Source organism: Hibiscus syriacus, unplaced genomic scaffold, assembly GCF_006381635.1.
Source record: "Hibiscus syriacus cultivar Baekdansim isolate YM2019G1 unplaced genomic scaffold, ASM638163v2 tig00110209_pilon, whole genome shotgun sequence".
Classification (NCBI taxonomy): domain Eukaryota; kingdom Viridiplantae; phylum Streptophyta; class Magnoliopsida; order Malvales; family Malvaceae; genus Hibiscus; species Hibiscus syriacus.
This window is the reverse complement of record NW_024062628.1, coordinates 322,246-342,016: the sequence shown is the minus strand read 5'-3', so window position 1 is coordinate 342,016 and position 19,771 is coordinate 322,246.

Below are 19,771 nucleotides of genomic sequence, written 5' to 3'. Positions count from 1 at the left end.
TATTTATTCTCCTATGATTCTTCATAAACCTCTATTTCCATTTCCCTACATCTCTTGACTTATCTTCTATATTCATATAATTTCATAACTTATTTGATATTCTCTCATTAAAACTTAATAGTGTGTGTACATAAACCACATAGCACATACAAAACATATCAATTCATATAATCAAGCATACATACACTCATATTCAACTCATGCCTTTAATCATGAATTCATATGTAACTCTTCAGGAAATAGATTCATCGCAAGTCTTCTTCCCATCACCCATCATATACTATTGAATATGCACTCACCTAGCCTCACTAGTCAATTTCAATCTCTTATCTTTCCCTTTGATCGATCTTACTTGACAATGATTCTGGAACTCGTTCAGGCTCTGAATCTACATAATTATACATTTTCAAGACAATTATTAGATACCTACATCTTGTAATTCGATACTAATAACTTAAACGAACTTAATAAACCAATATTCATTTCTTCCTTTAGGGGAAATTGGTTCCCTCCTGTGGGGGTATCGGTTCCCCCATGACATTCTGTAAATTCTGGTTCGTTTGAGGGGGTATCGGTTCCCCTTGAGTGGGTACCGATTCCCCTAGCCCAGAAATCACATTTTTCAGCACGAAAATTACTTCTTTTCCTCTCAAACGCTTCATATATCATCCCCTTTCTTATTCTTAACTTACATATACATGTTTAAACTCATTACTACTCATTCAATACATCTTTAACTTTAAAATCTAATCCTCTACATAGAATTCAAGAATCATATCAATTTTTCCATGTTACCCAAACTTAATTCTAACACTTCTAGCTTCTTATTCTCATGGATGACAAGTCAAATTCAACTTCCAATTTGAGTAATGAACTCTATTCCAAAATTTCATTCAAAAACTCTTAATCTTTAATCTCTCCTAATTCCACCATTCTTTGTTTTTAAGATGATTTAAGCTTTCCTAAAGCTTAATTATCATCTAATAATCATAACCAAATCCTAAATTCAGCTAAATATCAACTAACAAGAGATCTTACCTTTGCTTATGGCTTCACAGTGGAAAAGAAGAGAATGAAGAAGAGAAGTTTGGAACTCTCTCATATTTCCTACGTTTTATAATACTCAAAAAGGGAAGATAAAAATCTTTCCCATGAATAGACCATTTTGCCCCTTTAGTTCATCCATCTTTGCTATTTAATCCAATATTAAAATTCTTTACTTAACTCCCGAGACTTTTAATTTATTTCTAAATTGAGCACAAAACTTTCAAAATTTGTAATTTAGTCACTGACCCTGATTTGGGATGTTACACTTCTAGTGTCACCTAGGCACCGATGACGTAAACACATTGCTAAACCTCATTAAAATTCTTGCATTCTTTCATTTTCTTTACCCGATTCTTCAACAATTGGTATCAGATGTAAGGAGCCAAATTCAAAGTTGCGAAATTTGATGGTCAGGGTAACTTCAAATTATGGCAAACAAGGGTGAATGATCTGTTAGTACAGCAAGGGATCCTGAAGGCTTTACGACCTACAAAGCCGGCGTCTATGGAGGAGGAAGATTGGGAAGAATTGCAACAGTGAGAGGCAGGAACCATACGATGATGTTTGGCGGATGAGGTCATGTATCACGTCATGCATCTGTCGTCTCCAGATGAAATTTGGAAGAAGTTGGAAAGTCAGTTTATGTCCAAATCCTTAACGACTAAACTGTATCTAAAGCAGCGGCTGTATGGGCTGAAGATGTAGGACGATCATGATTTGGCGCAACACGTAAATGTCTTCAATCAAATCATTTCTGATTTGGCTCGGTTTGATGTGAAAATTAAGGATGAAGATAAAGCTATGATTCTGTTGTGTTCGTTGCCTCCCTCTTACGAACACATGGTAACTACTCTTACATATGGGAAAGAGACTATCAAAGTTGAGGAGATTACTACAGCCTTGTTGGCTCACAACCAGCAGAATACAGGGGAAAGCTCTCAAGCTGATAGCTTATATGTCAAGGGTAATCGAGACTATGGATGGAAGCCAGAGAAGACAGGGTCTGAGAAGTGGAATTTCATATCCAAATCTAGGGATAAGAAGACAATTCATTCTTACAAGTGCAATGAGGTAGGATATATAAAGTGAGACTGTGCGAAGTTGAAAAAGTAGACTAATGAGAAGCGTGATGACTCATCCAAGTCTGTGAATATGGTCGAGGATGACAATTTTGATTGCAGTGAGGGTGATATGCTCTCTATTTCAACGACTCAATTGACAGATGTTTGGATTATTGATTCTAGATGTTCTTATCACATCACGCCAAATAGGGAATGGTTTTCGACATACAAGTCGGTTAATTCTAGTTCTGTTTATTTGGGTGATGATCAATGTTGCAATATTGTTGGTATTGGTGATGTTAAAATTAAGATGTATGATGACTCTGTTCAGACTTTGAGTGGTGTTCGACATATCCCAGTTTTGAAGAAGAATTTGATTTCTTTGGGCACTTTGCACAAGAATGGTTTTATCCATAAGGCTGATGAGGATAGGGAAACCATTCGGATTATTAAAGGAGCTTTGATTGTGATGAAAGGAAAGATGACTGTAGGGAATATTTACATATTGTTAGGGAGTACAGTTGTAGGTGGAGTTCATTCTGTTGAGTCATGTGATGATACTACCAAACTGTGGCATATGCGTCTTGTTCATCTTAATGAATGTGGTATGGCTGAATTACATAAAAGAAATCTATTGCATGGTCTTAAAAGTTGTAAGATCGATTTTTGCAAGTATTGTGTTCTTGGTAAACAGACTAAAGTTCGTTTCAAGATTGCGAAGTACACAACTGAAGGGATTCTTGATTATGTGTATTCTGATGTATGGGGGCCTTTCACGATATCGTCTTTGGGTGGATCTAGGTATTATGTTACTTTTATTGATGATTTTTCATGGAAATTTTAGGTGTATTTTTTGAAATAGAAGTATGACATTTTTGAGAAGTTCAAGCTGTGGAAAGATGAGGTAGAAAACCAAACATGACAAAAATCAAGTGTTTATGGTCTGACAATGGTACAGAGTACATAGATTCATAGTTTCTACACTTCTGTAAGGAGCATGTGATTAAGAGGAATTTTACAGTGCGCAAGACACCACAACAGAATGGTGTTACGAAACGGATGAACAGGTCGTTGAATGAAATAGCCAGATGTTTGTGGTTTAATGCGAGGCTTCCCAAACAGTTCTGGGCCGAGGCTGTTAACATGGCGTGTTATCTTATCAATAGATCGCCAAGGGCATCATTGGATGGGAAAGTTGCAGAAGAGGTATGGATTGGTCATGATGTTACTTTTGATCACTTATGAATTTTTTGTTTTCATGCTTATGTGCATATACCTGCTGATGAGAGATCCAAACTTGATGAAAAATCGAATGAGTGCCTTTTTCTGAGTTATAAGAAAGGTGTCAAAGGCTTCAAGTTCTGGGATCCAGTTGCGAAGAAAATTGTGATCACTAGAGATGTTGTTTTTTATGAACAACCCATGTTGCAGCAGATGAAAGACACGACAGTGATGGATTTCGAGCAGTTTCCATTTGAGAAAACAGAAACTTCTCAACCGACTTCTGGTGGTTCTGCTACAGATGATTTGCAAGATTATAGTCTCGCCAGTGACAGGGTGAGACGGACGAATATAAAGACTCCGAACAGAATGAGTTTTGAAGACTTGGTCTCTTTTACACTTACTGTTAGCAGTGATGATCCAGTTACTTTTCATGATGCTTTTACTAGTCAGGAAAACGACAAGTGGATGGCTGTCATGGTTGAAGAGATAGAGTCTTTAAATCACAATCGTACATGGGAGTTAGTTCTCCTTCATGAGGGTAAAAAGCCTATTGGTTGCAAATGGGTGTATAAGAAGAAACCAACAGTAACAGAAAAAGAGGGGGAAAAGTTTAAGGCTCGTTTGGTAGCAAAGGGTTTTTCACAGCAGAAAGGAGTTGATTATGATGAAATTTTTTCTCCTGTGGTTAGGCACACTTCAATTCGAGCAGTACTTGCATTGGTGGATAGTTGGGATTTGCATTTAAAGTAGATAGATGTTAAAAGTGCTTTTTTGCATGGTGATTTAGAGGAGTAGATCTACATGCAGCAGTCTGAAGGTTTCACTCAACCTGGAAACAAGCATTTAGTTTGCAGATTGAAGAAATCTTTGTACTGGTTGAAACAGTCTCCGAGAAAATGGTACAAACAGTTTGACTCCTATATGATCAAGATTGGCTACAAGCGATGCGAGTATGATTGCTGTGTCTATGTTAAGAGCATTGATGATGGTTCTTTTATTTTTCTATTATTGTATGCTGATGATATGTTAATTGTTGCGAAGAACATGGATGATGTTATTGTTTTGAAAACTTTATTGGGTCAGGAATTTTATATGAAAGATTTAGGTGCTGCAAAAAAAATTCTTGGAATGGAAATTTACAGGGACAAAGACTAAAAGAAACTGTGGCTATCTCAACGGGGTTTTGTTGAGAAAATGCTAGAAAGGTTTGCGATGAGCAGCGCAAAACCAATGAGCACTTCATTGGCGAATCACTTTAAGCTCTCATCAGAACAGTGCCCTAAGATATATAAGAAAGTTGAAGATATGGAAAAGGTTTCGTATTCTAATGATGTTGGTTGTTTGATGTATGCAATGGTATGTACTCGTCCTGATTTAGCTCATGCAGTTAGTCAAGTTTGTAAGTATATGTATAAACCTGGTAAGCAACATTGGGAAGCAGTCAAGTGGATCTTTCGGTACTTAAAGGGTACTGTGGGACATGGAATTGTTTTTGGTAGTCAGTGGAATAATCCTTTGGTTGTAGGATATGTGGATTCAGACTATGCAGGTGGCTTGGATAATAGAAGATCTACGACAGGGTATGTCTTTACTCTTGGTGGAGTGCCTATTTGTTGGAAGTCTATTGTTCAATCTATTGTGGCACTATCTACAACTGAAGTTGAATACATGGCAGCGGTTGTAGCTGCAAAAGAAGCTTTATGGTTTACTGGTTTAGTGAAGGAGTTGGGTGTTCAGCAAGGTGAAGTTCAGTTGCTTTGCGACAATCAAAGTACTATTCACTTGGCTAAGAATCAGATATATCGTGCTAGAACTAAACATATTGATGTACGTTTTCATAAGATCAGAGAGTTGGTTGCATCTAGAGAGATTTTGTTTCAGAAGGTACATACTAATGAGAATGCCGCTGATATGTTCACCAAGCCAGTTACGACAGACAAGTTCATGCATTGCTTGGACTTGTTGAATGTTTCGAGTTGTTAAAGAAGTAAGGTAACCCAAACCACATTGAATGTTTCCTAAGGGGCATAATATTTGACAAGGTGGAGATTTGTTAGGTATGACTCATAAATATACCGAGAAAGTCTCGTAGTGGAGGTTATGATTATGTGGGTTGGGGGTGCGGGGGGCGCAGGCTCCGCGGTATGGTACAGGGTTATTTTTGTAAATATGTACCAGAGTTAATTTATTATAAAAAGAGATGTAACCTAAACTTATGAGACATTGAATTGAATTGAATAAAACTTCTAGCGTCGCCTAGGCACCGATGACGTAAACACATTGCTGAACCTCGTTAAAATTATTGTGTTCTTTCGTTTTCTTTACCCGATTCTTCAACACGTGTAATACTATAAGAGATGGAGAAGAAGGCAAACAAGAGTTTCTGACAATGCGCGTAGCGATGGAAGGAAGTAGTCGTACAAGTATAATTTATTGTAAACTTGCAACGAAACACTATTAATGATAATTTATTTAGAGAAAATAACCTCAGTGACCAAAAATCCCATATAATATACGATTTTAACAAACTTTTTCCGGATTTGCCAAAATGGCCAACAAAATCGCAATGCGATCGCTAATTCGCAACGCGATCTCCATTATCGCAAATTCGCGTTGCATTTTCGCAATGCGATAGTTGAAAATCGCGTTGCGATGGTCTACAGTATCGTTGCGATTTTCCCAATTCGCAATGCGAATAAGTAAATCGCAACGCGAATTGGGAAATTCGCAATGCGAATAAGTAAATCGCAACGCGAATTGGGAAAATCGCAATGCGATACTGACTATCGCAATGCGATAATAAAAAATCGCAACGAGATACTTACTTTCGCAACGCAATACTGACTTTCGCAACGCGATTTACATAGCGCCATTCGTATTAACGCGTATTTTTTTTCAAATTCCAAACACGTATTTTTTCTTAATAAATCGGAAAATGAACCGTCCACAGTAATCGCAACTCATAACCTCAAACCCAAAAACACAACACTCAGTCCCATCTCCATCTCTCACTTTCTACGGCGAAATCCGTCCCCATCTCCGAAGATTTCCGTCCCCATCGCCGGCGAAATCCCTCACAACCATTCACAGTCAAAAATCCCTCACAATCATTCAGAAATGGAAAATCAACCTCCGAGGGTTAGTTTTTTTTATTTTTATTTTGAAATTTTTGCATTATTTTAGGTTTTTCATATTGAGATTGATGATAAGTTTACTGGTAATTTCAATAATAGATTAACCATTTCACTTAGATTTCTTATTAATTTCAATACCGATATCTGAAGAGGAGAGGAAACAACTACCGGACACAATTCTGGATAACACCCTTTGGGCTAAGACCGCAGTTGATTTTTATCTACATGAGCGAAGCCAGGGGTGTTTCACTGACATATGCAAGCTCAATGATGATATCTATTTGTTGCTTGATCGGTCTTGGTGGGGCGTATTATTAGGGGTCGAAGACAATGGCTATTTCGATGGAGGGGTAAGTCTTATATTTTTCTTATATTTTCATTTGATTAATTTGTTTAAAAATTAATGTAATTCACTAATATATGTATTTTTTTGTAAAACAGCATATCGATGCGTGGGTGTCACGTCTACTAATAATTAGGAAACTTAAGGAAAATAAAAGAAATACATGGTATACAATAATGCCGACGGCTTTTAACGCAGTTCACTTGAAGAATCAACGAGATGAATCATTTGCGTTGGGCAATGGACAAGCTAAACTTTATCCTGCATGGTGGGAGGTCGATAAGGTTAGTGTTTATTTTAGATTGAGTTTAAAGGTATTCATAAATAAGTGCGCAAATGAATGAATTATTACTTATGATTGCAGGTGTTTATCCCTGTTTTGGAACGTAACCATTGGCTTCTCGTCGAGCTTCAGATCCCATCCCTTAAGGCAATAGTATATGACAGCATGATAAATTACATATCATTGGCTGATTTAAGAGATATTATTAAGGGATGGAGCTCTTATTTGGCTAAATACTTGGATGCGATAAATTATTGGACTCGTTCTGGAAACAAGAAGCCAAAGAAGCTCAATATTACAGTTAGCAGAGACGAGACCGCACCACAACAAACGAAAGGACCCAGAGGGGATTGTGGTCCTCTTGTATGCTTGGCGTTGGACCGTTTGATCACAGGAAGTATAAAGTATCTACCTCCCACCGATATAGATAGAGCTGCAGTAGGCTTGTGGTTTCGACATTATATGGCTAGATCGATATATACGAGACGCTGCCTACCTGCATCCGCGTTATAAAAATGTCCATAAACAGTTGGTATGTTTATAGGCTTGTGGTTTGAAAATGTTTGGTTAAGTACCTAGAATTCAATAATTTGTTGTTTGTAGGTTTTAGATGTGTAGAAAGTGTTGTTTGAGCAAATGTTTGGTTTATGCAGGTTAATCTCAGAAGTGAGCTGCGTGAAAATGATGTATGGCTGCAAAAGTTGATTCAATAGTAGAAGTGTTATTTTCTCTAATAATTATTGCTTATTTTTTGATTGTTTAATTGATTTGTAAAAGGTGATTTGTAAAAGTTGATTTGTTTAATTGATGTTAACATAATTCTTATTTGTGCTTGTTTAATTGATTGAAATGTAATGGTTGATTTTGTTGATTTCAATCTGCATTATGTTGAAGGCAAAAAGTACTATCGCAATGCGAAATGAAAATCGCAACGAGAGAATTGCAACGCGAAAATGAAAATCGCAACGCGAAATTAAATTCGCGTTGCGATTTTCATTTCGCATTGCGATTCCCTCGTTGCGATTTTCATTTCGCATTGCGAAATTCGCGTTGCGATTTTCATTTCGCATTGCGATTCCCTCGTTGCGATTTTCATTTCGCATTGCGAAATTAGCGTTGCGATTTTCATTTCGCATTACGATTCTCTCGTTGCGATTTTCATTTCGCATTGCGATAGTAATTTCCGCGTTGCGATGGACATTAAGATGATTGCATATTAAGTGATAACAACTGGAACATATCATAGCAATTTTCAAACTCAAGTTACTAATACATGCCTAACTGAAAATGTTAAAAGTTCACACATAAAATCTACATAATACAATGTTTGCATTTAAAAATCACCTAAGTTAACAGTCCCAAAAGGTGAAGCCAGTTGTGATTGGGATTTTAAAGATGATTGCGATTTTGATTGCCTTTTTCTTGACACCATATGAGCTTTGGATTTTGATGATGATCCATATTTTGGTAGAGGAAAAGATGATTGTGATGGCACTGGTGATCCACATGTCAACCTTGTATGACCACTTTCCTTGCACCGACTACATGTCGATCTCTTCTTCTCTTCACCCTTAGATGGTATACGATCGTGACTTTTTGGTCGGCCAGGTAGCCTTCTGTCCATGGTTGGTGGCAAAACTGTTTGTAAGTCATCTGGTATGTCCCACTCAGAAGGATGTGAAATAGGGTAGACAATCTCGGCATAAGTCTGTCGATATACTTCTGTAGTGTAGCAATCCATAGCGTATGTGCTTGAATCATCTTGGTTTAGATGAAGAGCAACTTTTATAACATGTCCACATGGATAACCAGATGTTTGCCATTTCATACAACTACACGTCCTTGCATTTAGATCGACAAGCCCATTTAAGTTATTATCCAGTACTTCAAACAAAGTGTTTGAACATGGTTCAACTCTCCATGACGTTGACTTCACAACACGTTTCGTTATCTTTTTTTCAGTCCATGGTGTAACACGATGTTCCAATGTTCCTGTAAATTTAAATAAATAATACTTAGTAAAATATATGATAAGTTACGAATTCAAAGAAATAATACCTGCATGGTTTCTTTTCTTGTAGTACCACTGTTGAATAGAGGCTCGAAAAAACTCCATTAACATAGTAATGGGTAATTTCCGGGAATGACGACTTAGAGCGTTAATTGATTCTGCACTATTAGACGTCATGAAACCATATCTTGCTCCAAGTTGATGTACTCTTGACCATCTTTCAAACCCGACATCTTCTAGTGTTTGAGCACACTGAGGCAAAACACGTCTTAAACAGTTTATATGCTTATTGAAATCCACTTCCCGATAAGCCTTTACATCCTTCCAGTATGTCCATTTGTGCTTTTTTATACCAGCAAACCTTGATTTTAGATTTCTATACAAATGAACACCACAAAGTCCATGAAAAGCATCTGGGAAACACCTTCTAACAGCGTTGTCAATTGAGTTTGCCCTATCGGATATGATTGTCAGATTGCTAATAGGACCTATGCAATCCCTAAGATGCCCCATAAACCATGTCCATGAATCAGAGGTTTCAGATTTGCCAACCCCGTAAGCTATTGGCAATATCCCATTGTTAGCATCCATGGCTACTGCTAATAAGTTTACTCCAAGGTATCGACCTTTCAAATGTGCTCCGTCAACTATAATAACTGGGCGCATGCAAGTAATAAACGAACGAATCTACAAAATAATATACACAACAAATATAATCATTTAAATTTTAAATGCATGTAACTAACATAAATGAGTCAACAGAATTATATTGATTTACTAACCGCAGCACCAATGGCGATAAACAACAACTCAAAGCGTCCATCTCTATCTGTTTTGATATGAGTTACCGACCCAGGATTTTTCAGCTTTAAATTGTGACAATAAGCCGGCAGTTGGGCAAACGATGCTTCTGGCGACCCCCTCAACAATTCCAAGGCATAACATTTGGCTCTCCAAGCTTGAGAATATGACTATCGCAACGCGAAATGAAAATCGCAACGACAAAATCGCAACGCGAAATGAAATCGCAACGACAAAATCGCAACGCGAAACACAAATCGCATTGCGATTTTCATTTCGCGTTGCGATTTTGTCGTTGCGATTTCATTTCGCGTTGCGATTTTGTCGTTGCGATTTTTATTTCGCATTGCGATAGCCATTTCCGCGTTGCGATAGTCATTTTTGTGTTGCGAAAGTAAACTATTCTTCTTCTGCAAATTGAAACTTTAATGGATTGCATTACTTCAACCAAAAGACAAAAACAAAACCAAAAACAAATACTAACAAAAACAGATTGGCAGCAACCGAATGAATTACGAGTATGAAAAATCTTAAACTTACCTCGTTGCGTAGAGTATGAACCTCATTTTGCAACGATACTACCATCTCACGTAGAGCGGCTACCTCACCGCGTAATGTAGACACCTCAACACGCCATGCACCATCGTCTTTGCGTAAAGTACCGACCTCCTCACGCAAGGCATTGACCTCATCACATAACTCCCCTAACTCATCCCGTTGAGGTGGAGGTGGAGAACAGGGAGATAAACGTCGTGGCATCTTTGTCGGTCGCCTATCTTGCGGTGATGGTGGAGAAGAGGCTCGATGATGTGACAGAATAGGTGATGGCTGTCGTTGTGGAGGTGTTTAGCCGGGTTGATCAGATGATGGCTCTAGGTGAGGTGATAGCTCTGGGCGAGGTGATGGCTCCCGAAGTGGAGGCTGCTCATCAACCGTTCCATCAAAAAAACGCTTACTAGCTTGCCACCAATCAGTGGCAAGCTCAGCTTCCGTGGGTGTCAGCCTCTGTAGAGGAGTGTTGGCCTCCTAACAATATAAAAGCTCAAACAAAGTTAAATGTGTACTAGTAATAACTTGTTTATAAACATATGGTAGTATTTATGTTAACTTACATTATTTATTGTCGTATACCGTAGTAAATCTTCCCATTGCAAGGTTCGTTTCCTCTTCCAGGAAATAGCCCTGGGAATATTATTTGAAGTTTTTATTGCATATGTCTTCATGGCGGGAAAGGCCTCAAATATCCAAATCTACAAACAATATAATAACAAACATTAGTAATTGTTAAATAATTACTTATAATTTTGGAAACATTATATAAAAATTCTTACCTTAAAGGCCCAAATAAAGCCTGTCAAAGTGTATTTGGAACCATCGCCATGCAAACTTTTTCGATCATCCAAGGCAGACGATAACTTATTCCATGTAGCTTTCCATAAATACGAGCCCCACGGAAACAGGTTCCACGCATTTAGGTCTTCTACCAATTTGATTAGATCATTTGGAATAGGTTGTCTGGCCTCTCTGCCTAAAAAGCCGGCATGCAAAAGAATTAGAAGGCATACTCGGACAACGTCGACGTCATCTATCCGAGTAAAACCATCTTTATTATTCAAAAATCTTGTCAGGTCTTCTACGTGTAGACTCGGCCTCTCCAGCTCAGGAAAAACCCGGGATAGCCATGATGGGCGGGTAATGTGTCTAGTGTACCGACCTACATCATCGTGTCCGAAGCGTAGACCGGTGATTAAGCAAAACTCCTCCCGCCCAAAACACGTATACGCTGGTGGAAAATCAAACCATATCTCTTCATCACGACGTTGTATAGTCTCTGGTAGATCTCTAGTCATGGTTTGAAGAAACAGGTGTGTCAACATCGCATCTCCACCGGGATGTTGTACTTTCAGCCATGGCCCGAAGCATGTATCCTCAAACATTTTTCTTTGTGCAGGTGAAAGCTTCGACGCAATTGTTTTGGCCAGGCTGACTTTATTTCTCAAGGTCAATTGAGCCGAATAAAAGTTCTACAAAAACAATAAACATACTAAATTAGATATACCAAAAACTACACTGTGAAGATATACCAAAAACAATAATAAACATAAATAGTAGTAGTTTATTCTTCAAACTTAAATATGCAACACTGTGAATTTCGTATTTGTCTTTGTTTTTTGGTTGAAGTAATGCAATTCATTCAAGTTTCAATTTGCAGAAGAAGAATAGTTTCTGAAAATGAAAATCGCAACACGAAAATGACTATCGCAACGAGAGAATCGCAACGCGAAACTAAAATCGCGTTGCGATTTGCATTTCGCGTTGCGATTCTTGGTTGATTTAATAAGCAATCTAAGTGAAATGGTTAATCTATTATTGAAATTACCAGTAAACTTATCATCAATTTCAATATGAAAAACCTAATAATAATGCAAAAATTTCAAAAAGAAAATAATTAAAAAAACTAACCCTCGTTGGTTGATTTGGTTGATTTTCCATTTCTGATTGTGAGGGTGGCTCTGAGAGATTTAGATAGACGGATTTCGCCGGAGATGGGGACGAATTTCGTCGGAGATGGGTGAGAGAGTGAGAGATGGAGATGGGACTGAGTTGTGATTTTAGGTTTTAGGTTATGAGTTGCGATTACGGGATATACTGTGGACAGTTCAGTGTTCCAATATAGTTATATTCATGTTTGGAATTTAAAAATAAAATACTTGGCCAGGATACTAATGTCGCTTTGAAAATCGCATTGCGATTATGTATTATCGCGTTGCGAAAGTCAGTATCGCGTTGCGAAAGTAAGTATCTCGTTGCGATTTTTTATTATCGCATTGCGATAGTCAGTATCGCATTGCGATTTTCCCAATTCGCGTTGCGATTTACTTATTCGCATTGCGAATTTCCCAATTCGCGTTGCGATTTACTTATTCGCATTGCGAATTGGGAAAATCGCAACGATACTGTAGACCATCGCAACGCGATTTTCAACTATCGCATTGCGAAAATGCAACACGAATTTGCGATAATGGAGATCGCGTTGCGAATTAGCGATCGCATTGCGATTTTGTTGGTCATTTTGGCAAATCCGGAAAAAGTTGGTTAAAATCGTATATTATATGGGATTTTTTGTCACTGAGGTTATATTCTCATTTATTTATTTAATTACATAATTGACTTTTAAGTTGCCTTAATGAAATAATTTCACTGTTTTAGGGGAAAAGTTGTCTTAATGAAACACTATAGTTGATTACTTTTCATCAGGCACAATTCCTAACGAAAATTAAGAAAGATAAACTCCCAACAATTGATAATCTCAATTATTTCTATTAATAAAATCAATGAGGTTCTCGAATATTTAACTAAAGTGTGACATTTGATTTTTTTAGAAAGATTAATTATAATTATTTTAAATATTTTAAAAATATATATATTTTTTTAATTTTCCCGTAACCGACTGGTCTAATCTAACAAAAGCAGAGGACAACCTTGTACCGAAACAAAATGTAATGATAATGTAAGATATACTCGGAGACATAAACCTTCATCCCTCCCTCACTATCGGACACATTTCTCTTGTCTTGCTCGCAACATTTGTTTGTTTGTTTTTTTAATTTTTGCCTGCAAACTAGGATGTTTAATGTACAACACTCTTAATATACTGTTAAAAAAATATGTTATCGAAAATATTAATATTTTTTTAATAATTTCGGTAAAACATTACTTAAATTTTGTTTTTCTACTGGAAATGTTTATATTAGGCGCTACATAAAATGTTGAACATTTCCGGTAAAGTACTGTCTAAAATATTGTTTTTTTTACCGAAAATGTTAATATTGGGCGCAACCTAAAATATTATTTTTTCTACCGAAAATTAGGTAGCGAAATTAACATTTATGGTAAAAAATAATGCTTTAAGTAGCGCTTTACTAGAAATATTAAAAAAATATTAACATTTTCAATAACGCTTTCCTTAATTTATATTAAGACTGTCTTAGGGCATAATTATCCCTGCAAACTCCAACTACTGGTTCACTGAATTTACGTCACATTAACTTTCATTAAATTAATGACATCATAGATTAATAAAATTTTAATTATTATATTAAATTTAAAAACATATTAAAAATTTGTATAACATTTTAAATTTTAAACATTTAAGGTAATTTTTAAAATATGTGAAAATTTTAAAATATAAAATTTAGTTTAATATTTTGAAGAAAAAACTTTATTAATATAAATTGAAAAAACATTTAAGGTAAATGAACAGAGCGTTCAATGAACTGTCCGTGAACTGTTCGTATAACGTTCGTTTGTTAAGCTACATAAATGAACATTAACAAAAAAAATTATGTTCATTTAATAAACGAACAAACACGAACATAGGTGTGTTCGGTTCGTTTATGTTCATGAACAATCTCATTTATAAGCTAGTTTATGAGCTCGTTGATCTCGTTTATCAACTCGTTCATTTATGTTCATGAACAGACTCGTTAACCCAATTTTCCTTTTCCATTTATTTTTTAACAGTTTAAATATTGGTGAAGATAAGGGTTAGATAGAACACGTGAAAAAATTGCATTTTAAACTATGAATTTTAAGAAGTTTAAGCACCAGTGACGTAATTTTATCATTTTTCTTTAGCTTGGAAATGAAATTAAAAATCGAATATTTAAATAAATGATAAACAAACGCTAAACGAACACTAAATAAAATTTAAACAAACATGTTCGTGAACATATAAACGAACATGTTCGCGAACATTAAACAAACGGTTCATGAACACGTTTGTGAACATATAAACGAACATGTTCACGAACATTAAATGAACATGTTCGTGAACAATAATTAAACGAACACATTCAAAAATAAATAAACGAACATGAACACGATATTAAAAATTTAAATGAACATGAATCGATCAAGAACACCTTCAAAAATAGATAAACGAACACGAACATTATCTTGTTCGTGCAAGCTTGATTCATTTGCACCCCTATTTGAGCTTCTTCAAGTATTAAGATTTAAGTATCAAATTAATTAATCAAAAACACTAACAGAGATCATTATCAAACAATATCAATAAAAAATATTACTAGAAGGCCCAAATCAGGTTCTCACCGAACATAAATTCCTCCATGTGTGCATTAGGGGTGTGCAAATTCGAATATCGGATTCGATCCGATCCGAAATAGCCATCTGAATCCAAAATTTTAGATATTCAAAATTTTGAATATAAAAATAGCGATCCGAATCCGATTCAAAATTGTCGGATATCCGAAAATCCGATCCGAATATATATTATATTTTTTTCAAATTTGTTATGACTAATATTATGTATTAAAAAGTATCAATAATATATACATATTATCGAGCAAACACTTCTCCAATACTTCTACGAAGGGATGTTTCCCTTAGAAATGAAGATGGTCGATGTTGTTAGCGAAGGAGCTTGTCAGTATAATCTCGAACGCAATAAGGGAATTCCTTTCTACGATGGCAGCCAACTCACAACAGTTTGGCTCTGCAAGTGAACCCATTTGACGGGTTCACGAGATAAATATTGTTTCCCTTGAAAATAAGATTGATAAATTAATTGATGTCTTGGGCATTTTATCGAAAAATATCCCGCTTTTAAGAAAATCATCCAAAGGTTGTGAGACAGATATCATATCCACTTCAACGGTTCAAAGACTAGAATGTGGTGTAGTGTTCTAATCATGAGGAAGCGAAAGATAATGAAGGATGATGTAGAAGAATTTGATAGGTCTGAAATTCGTCCATTACCATAGAGTTATGATGCCTAGAAAATAATTTCTTGTTTGAATTTACTTTTTTATATGAACGTCTTCATCATTAAATAAATGAGAGCAATAAAGCATATCTTTGAAATTCAATGAATATCAAATATAACAAACATTTAGGAATCGTGGTTATAGCCTTTTGACATATAACAAGATCAAAACCCCTAAAAATAAATTTACTTACTCATCATCATGCTCATACCTTTCACTAAAAAAACAAAAAAGGGTAATATTTTCTCCACACAATGAAGCCATTAAATACTTAGAAGGCAGATAAGGTAGGGTATTTTTGGTATATGACATTGCAAGACCTATTAGTTTGTATAACTATTTAGGACATTCGGTGATGATATATAATTTTCACAAATGGAATTGTGGAATAAATGAATGTGGCTTAGGTTAGTTGCTTGGAAATTAAGCTCTAATGATGAAATTTCCTGACTTTCACAGACACTTAGACTATAACATATTCTTCTTGATGAACATAAGAAATCTTGAAATAAGAAAACTCAAGGAATAATGTAATACTAATGAGATAATTTTGTTGGGAGCACTCCGTTGAAAGTAGTTACTTGTCAATCTTCGGAGGTAATGTCTGAAGAAACTATGAAGGTAATGTCCGAGCTTTATGAAGTGAGTTACGTTCGATTTGTTAAGTCCAAGACTTTCTGACACTTGAATCCTCTAATTAGGGGTATTTCGCTAAAGTAATGGGCCATGCCAAGAGCCCTAACTTTTTGCATAGGATTACATTTAGATAATGACACCAGTCTCTGTATGTCGAGATGAATCTCTTAGCAAAAATGAGGGCATCAAACCTAACAAAGTATAATTTAAAGAAAGGCGGTATGGCCTAAAATAAATATGAATTGAGAACGAGTTTCGATGAAATGTGAACTAAGGGAGTTAATAAACATCTGTTATAGTCGACTACACAAAAACACTTAGGAGTTTTATTTTTAGATTGATATTTCTTCACTATATTGCTTAAGGAGTCTACGAATCTTGAACAAACGCAAGATTCTTGAAAACTGAAACAAAAATACTCTCTAAAAGATCTAGCAGTGGAGTGTCCCAGTTGTGCTATTATGTTCACATCCTATCATAAAAACCAAGAAAAGATGAGACAAAACCAAACCATATTACATTGTCTTCCTAAATCAACCCATCAATATTGACATGTGTAAAAAACTATAATTTTTTGAAAACAAAACTTGTAATTTGTTTATTTGATATTTAGTGAATTGATATTTTGCTTCATTTTGCTTTTTAAGAAAAAAACATCTCTCAAATAATACACATTTTCTCAAAGATTTACTCAAAAAAAACGTGAGATAAAGTAAGGCATCTTCATAATCTCCTTCCTCCCTATCACTTGTGCCTCCCAATGTACTTCCAAATCGAAGCCAAGCCTGAATAAAAAAATGTCATTTTACTATGAAGATGGTCTCCTAGTAAGGTGCGGGAGACTAACAACAATGATGGTGAGAAAATTTTTGTTTACTATCGGATCCCTTTCGAGTAACAAGCATGAGTTTATTGTTGTAATTGAGGATTTTATATCAAACAAGAATAATAGGAATGCAAGTCCTGAAGGTAAGGGTCACCTAAATGAGTACGAAATGAAGAAAGACAATCTTATAATTCAAAGATGTCCAAATTCAAGATAAGCTTTGCCGCTAAGATTCATATGCAAGCAATTCAAAAGTACTCTACGTACAGGAGCCTACGAACTCATAAGAAGCAATAAGGGTGCTTGATATAATTTTTAAGTCTGTGAACTCATAATAAGCAGTCCTTCTTCCATGACAATCAGAATAATTTTACAGAAATTGGATGGGGTATCCATTGCTATATATATTTTCATTCGAGGTCTCGAACTTTATAAGGAGACCTTTCGCTAAATATTAATGATTCAACTAAATCTAATAGTTAATCATAAATCAAAATACAAGAGAGACTTACTCCCTTGACTAAACCAGGGCCAAAAGAGCATTTAAGAATCTCCAGACTAAAGTTAATCCATACAATAATAAGAATAAGATCACTGGATTGAGTGAACAAATGTAAAAAGATTGGATATTTTCCATAAAGCTGTCAGTATTAGGGCAAGATCAACTTTGAGAAACTTGAGAGAATATCAATATTGATCGAAGGAGATTGAGACTTTTCTTTGAAAATGAAAATGCCAAAAAATAATACATTTTCATTTTAGGTATATTTTAGGATAAATTCATGACATCACATATACATATACAATTTTATAGATTGTTTGAGTCAATTTAAACTTCACGACAAAGGATATAGCACTCGAAGCACTTAGGATCGACTTCACTCACGATGGAGGAGTCATCCACATCAAGGCTGAGCTCAATGACGAGGGGCTATTTTCTAACCAAGGTCTTCAAGTCTAAAAGAATACCCTAAATTGACTACAATTTAGCTTAACTCAACAACAAGGAGCTAATTCTTAACCTATATTTCAAGCAAGATTTCAACTTCACGACGAAGGATATCAAGCTCGACGTCTCATTTGATTTAGACCTGTGGAGGGGAGTTATCTAAAGAACCTGACTTAAACCTGTGAATGAAGTCACTTGAAGAATCACGTCATATGACTTAGACCCGTGAAGGGAAAGTCATCCAATGAACATGGCTTAAGTCATCCGGAGAACATTTCACATGGCTTAAACCCATGAATGAGAGTCATCTGAAGTACCAAGACTGACTTAAACAATGATGGGGAGTATTCTTATTTGAATTAGACCCGTAAAGGGGAGTCATCCAAAGAATTAAGACTAGCTTAAATCGTGAAGGGGAGTAATCTTGTTTGGCTTAAACCCGCAAAGGGGGGCCATCCAAATAATCCTTCACTTGGAGGAATCATTAACAACACAACTTAAGTCTAGAAGAGCTATCTGTTAACCAAAGCTTTCAAGTTTAGTTTCAATTTCACGATGAAGGATACTCAACTTGAGATTGCATTGACCGTATGATAGTAGTGAGGAACAATCTTCCAGTCAAAATTCAAACCAAGGTCTTTAAGACTATAAGAGACCCCAAATTAGCTACAATTTAGCAACAATAAACTACTTCACAACCTAGATTTCGACATAGCTTAAGTTGAGAAAAACTATCTGTCGACCAAAGCTTTCAAGTTCAATTTCACCTTCACAATGAATGATACTCAACTCGAGATCACATTGACCGTATGGTAGCAATGAGGAACTACTATTTTGGTCAAAATTCAAAATAGGGTCTTTACGTCTAGAAGAAGACCCAAGGTTGACTACGATTTAGAAAGAAAAAAAAACTTCTCAATCTAGATTTTAAGCAAGGATTTCAACTTTGCGGTGAAAGATCTCGAGCTTAAATCAAACCAGACCAAAATCACGACAGAGGGGTCACTCACAGCATAACTTAAGTATCGAAGAGTTATTTGTCAGCTAAAGCTTTCGAGTTCAGTTTCGACTTCACGATGAATGATACTCAACTCAAGAGCGTACAGACTGTATGATGACAACGAGGAACTATATTTCAATTAAATTTTTCAAGATCAATTGCAATCTAGCAACGAGGACTAGTCTCCAGTTAAGATCTTCAAGTTCAACTTTCAACTTTACAGCAAATAATACTTGATCTAGAAACACATCCAGAACTAACTGCAATTTGGCATAACTTAACAACAATCAGAACCAAATCAACAATTAGAACCAACACAATCAAATCAACATATTTTAACGAAAAATGGGAATAAATCAAGCCAATTAAACATGTAAGAAAATAAATCGAATGAAATTGGAATAACCCCATAGTTAACCGAAGCAAAAAGAAAATCGAAAAATAATTTCCCTATCAATGACCAGATCCCATCGATTAAGAGATGTTAATCCCTTCGATATCGAAAGAAATAAACCCTCTTTGAAGGCTATAAAACCCTACAAGAATGATAGTTAAGGGAGGGGATATGAGATTTGATTGAAAAAAATACTAAAATATCAAAACTAAGAGAAGATGAAGCAAAGAGAAAGACTTGGCTTTGTGTTTGTCGTTGAAAAGAGGAACGATC